Here is a 5,043-nt window from a genome sequence, read left to right on the forward strand (position 1 = left end):
AGCAATGTTGGTCACTATTTGTTTTATTTATTAGTGTCACAAGTCGGCTTACATTAACACTGCAGTGAAGTTACCGTGAAAATCCCTGAGTCGCCACACTCCGGCGCCTGTTCGGGTACACTGAGGGAGAATTTAGCACGGCCAATGCACTCTAACCAGCACATCTTTCAGACTGTGGCAGGAAACCGCAGCACCTGGAGGAAACCCACGCAGACATGGGGGGAATGTGCAGATTCCGCAGAGACAGTGACCCACGCAGACATGGGGAGAATGTGCAAACTCCGCACAGACAGTGACCCAAGCCAGGAATCGAACCTGGGTCCCTGGCGCTGTGAGGCAGCAGCGCTAACCACTGTGCCACCGTGCCGTCCACATAGTCTAATCGGGGTCAGTGAGCTGCACAACATTGAGAGCATGAGGAACACAGGGCTACGACTCATTGAGTGTGGTGATTAGTTTAAAGTTTATTTATTAGTGTCACAAGCAGGCTTACATTAACACTGCAATGAAGTCACTGTGAAAACCCCCTAGTCGCCACACTCCGGCGCCAGTTCGAGTAACACTGAGGAAGAATTTAGCACGGCCAATGCACCCTAACCAGCACGTCTTTCGGACTGTAGGAGGAAACCGGAGCACCCGGAGGAAACCCATGCAGACATGGGGAGAAAGTGCATAATCCGCACAGACAGTGACCCAAGGCGGGAATCGAACCCGGGTCCCTGGCGCTGTGAGGCAGCAGTGCTAACCACTGTGCCGCCGTGCCAAGCCCTGTGAGAAGTAGTTCCTCCTCATCTCAGTTTTAAATCTACCCCCTCTCAACCCGATAGCAGTGACCCCTTGTTCAGGGTTGCCCCACAGGGGGAAACATTTGGTCTATATTTACTTTATCAATTCCCTTTTAGAATTTTATACACCTCGATCAGATCCTCTCTCATTCGTATCCACATTAAACTCCATCTGCCAAATTTTGGCCCACTCTCCCAGCTTATCGATCTATATCTGAAATACAGCAAGCTCCGAATACAAACTGCAATGTGATCAGACCCTGATGTTGGGTGTGGGTTGGAGAATTGGCCAGGACACTGGGGGAGAACACTCTGCTGTTCCTCGAAACAGAACCATGGGATCCTTTATTCTCACCTGGGGCAGCCTCGCTTTAACATCTCAGTCCAAGGGTGCGGCGTCTCGGACAGTTGCAGCACTGCCTGCGCGGGAGTGTCAGCCTTTGTCAGGTTGGGGGTGAGACTTGAACCCGCAACCTTTGGACTCAGAGCGCTGCCACCAGGTACCTCTTAAAGCTGAGCTGCAGTGTTAGGGGGATTAGCAGGGCAAAGGGGTGGAGTTATGGGGATAGGGCGTGGGTGGGATTGTGGTCGGTGCAGACTCGATGGGCTGAATGGCCTCCTTCTGCACTGTAGGGATTCTATGATTCTATGATCTCTGCCTTCAATGGATGACCCCTTATTTTTAAACAGTGACCCCTAATTCGAGATTCTCCCATAAGGGGAAACATTCTCTCCACATCCATTCTGTTTCAGAATTTTATATGTTCCAATCAGGTCGCCTCTTACTCTTCTAAACTCTAGTGGATACAAACTTAACCTCTCCGACCTTTCCTCATAAGACAACCCACCCATTCCAGGTATTAACCTGGTCAACCTTCTTTGAACTACTTCCAATGTATTCACATGTTTCCTTAAACATGGAGTCTCCTACTTAATCCTGACCTTCTCAACTTTCCTGTTTCCTCTTTTGGCTCTCTCTTTGGTAATTTATCAAAAATAGCGATGCCCAAATCCATCTCACCTTATTATCTTGTATTTGTCATTTTCAGCATGTTTTTCATAGAATTATAGAATCCCTACAGTCCTGAAGGAGGCCATTCGGCCCATTGAATCTGCACCGACTCTCCGATTAGAGCATCTCACCCAGGCCCACCTCCTCCCCATAACTCCATACATTTACCCTGCTAATCCCCCTAAGCTACACATATTTACACAGCGAGGGCAATTTAGCATGGCCAATCCACCTAATCTGTACACCGTTGGACATTAAGGGACAATTTAGCATGGCCAATCCACCTAATCTGTACACCGTTGGACATTAAGGGACAATTTAGCACAGCCAATCCACCTAACCTGCACATCTTTGGACACTAAGGGACAATTTAGCATAGCCAATCCACCTAACCTACACATCTTTGGACACTAAGGGACAATTTAGCATGGACAATTCACCTAACCTGCACATCTTTGGACACTAAGGGACAATTTAGCATGGCCAATCCACCTAACCTGCACGTCTTTGGACACTAAGGGGCAATTAAGCATGGCCAATCCACCTAACCTGCACATCTTTGGACACAAAGGGGCAATTTAACATGGCTAATCCACCTAACCTGCACATCTTTGGACACTAAGGGGCAATTTAGCATGGCCAATCCACCTAACCTGCACATCTTTGGACACAAAGGGGCAATTTAGCATGGCTAATCCACCTAACCTGCACATCTTTGGACACTAAGGGGCAATTTAGCATGGCCAATCCACCTAACCTGCACATCTTTGGAGTGTGGGATGAAACCGGAGCACCCGGAGGAAACCCACGCAGACACGGGGAGAACATGCAAACTTCACGCAGGGAGTGACCCAAGCCGGGAATCGAACCCGGGTCCCTGGCACTGTGAGGCAGCAGTGCTGACCGCTATGCCCCTGTGGCACCCATCATTTGCACACTTAGAGTTACTCATACCCCGATTTATTGTGATTGTCCAAAGTCGCTGCTGCAAGTTCAGCAAGGGAAAACAACTCTGCATAAACGTAATCTCACACATTGACCCCTTCATGAAGGTGTTGCCAAAGGAGCCTTGGTGAATTGCTACAGGGCATCTTGTAGAAAGTACACACGGCTGCCACTGAGCGTCGGTGGTGGAGGGAGTGGATGTTTGTGGATGTGGTGCCAATCAAGTGAGGCTGCTTTGTCCTGGATGGTGTCGAGCTTCTTGAGTGTTGTTGGAGCCGCATCCATCCAGGCAAGTGGGGAGTATTCCATCACACTCCTGACTTGTGCCTGGTAGATGATGGACAGACTTTGGGGGAGTCAGGAGTGAGTTACTCCTTTTGTTCTGCCCCAGTACAGTGCCTTTGACCCACTGCACAGATTGATTCTCCATGCCCATCACCCATTTAATTCCCCTGATTGAGACTGCCAAACCCAATGCCACTGTAGTGCCCAGCTCGATGCTGATGCGGTGCCCAACTTGAAGCAGTTTTCTGGTTGAAGAGTTGGTCCCACTGGGAAAAGGATAAGATTATCCAAACTTGTTTTGCTTGGGACTCTTTTAACAGAATCACAGAATCCTACAGCGCAGAAGAGGCCCTTCGGCCCATCGAGTCTGCACCGATGCATGAAAGGCCCTGACCTGCCCACCTAATCCCACTTGCCAACGCTTGGCCCATAGCCTTGAATGTTATGATGTGCCAAGTATTCATCCAGATACTTTTTAAAGGATGTGAGGCCCCCCCCGCCTCCACCACCCTCCCAGGCAGCACATTCCAGACCCTCACCCTCTGGGTAAAAAAGTATTTCCTCAAATCCCCCCTAAACCCCCCACCCCTCACTTTTAACTTGTTTACCCTCGTGACTGACCCTTCAACTAAGGGGAACAGCTGCTCCTTATCCACTCTGTCCATGCCCCTCATAATCTTGAACACCTCGATCAGGTCGCCCCTCAGTCTTCTCTGCTCCAACAAAAACAACCCAAGCCTATCCAACCTCTCGTCATAACTTAAATGTTCCATCCCAGGCAGCATCCTGGTGAACCTCCTCTGCACCCCCTCCAGTGCAATCACATCCTTCCTATAATTTGGCGACCAGGACTGCACACAGTGCTCCAGCTGTGGCCTCACCAAGGTTCTATCCAACTCCATCATGACCTGTCTGCTTTTGTAACCTATACCCCGATTGATAAAGGCGAGTGTGCCTTATGCAACCACAGAAGACAACTGAAGCATTTTGGAGGTGTTACGCAGTGTGCTGACCCAGTGCATCACTCAATTATCTAAGGAATTAACTGGCACTAACTGAGCGAGCAGTGACTACGTCCCCCATCCCCTGGCTGTGGATACAGTGAATCTCCTAGCGGCAAATCCTGAAGACCTGAGGAACATGGTACCCACTGTTCAACATGGCTCAATCGTTCTGGTTGCCCATCAAGAATAAAATTCAATCTCCATCCTATGAGACTTTGGTATTACGAAACATGGCTAAGCAAGGACTGCCATAGCTGTGCTATAGGAGCGGCCGTCAACATATGGGGAGGTGATGGCCTATTGGTATTATCGCCAGATTATTAATCCAGAATCACAACTAATGCTCTGGGGACCTGGGTTCGAATCCCGCCACGGCAGATGGTGGAATTTGAGTTCAATAAAAAATATCTGGAATTAAGAATCTACTGATGACCATGAAACCATTGTCGGAAAAATCCATCTGGTTCACTAATGTCCTTTAGGGACTGCCGTCCTTACCCGATCTGGCCTACATGTGACTCCAGAGCCACAGCAATGTGGTTGACTCTCAACTGCCCTCCAAGGGCAACTAGGGATGGGCAATAAATGCTGGCCAGCCAGCGACACCCATGTCCTATGAATGAATTTAAAAAAATACAGATTGCCAGATGCAGATATTGTGATGTCTTTAATGAGTCAAGGTGTACCCTCATGATGGTCTGAGGCTAATCAGTGTGACCCACTGTTTGGCTAATACAAGATGTGGAGAGTTTAAATAAATTTATTTAATCCAGCGTAATATTCATTCATACTGTAGTTTCATTACATTTTTCCCCTCAGTAACACATAACACACCTACACTGCGCATATATCCTAGAATCACAGAATCCCTACAGTGCGGAAGGAGGCCATTTGGCCCAATGAGTCGGCACCAACATCAATCCCACCCAGGCACTAACCCCTTAGCCCCACATATTTACCCTGCTAATCCCCCTAACAGTAATCTCTGGGGTGGGCGTGTGGTGATTTTTCG

This window comes from Mustelus asterias, chromosome 19 (genome assembly GCF_964213995.1).
Source record: "Mustelus asterias chromosome 19, sMusAst1.hap1.1, whole genome shotgun sequence".
Classification (NCBI taxonomy): domain Eukaryota; kingdom Metazoa; phylum Chordata; class Chondrichthyes; order Carcharhiniformes; family Triakidae; genus Mustelus; species Mustelus asterias.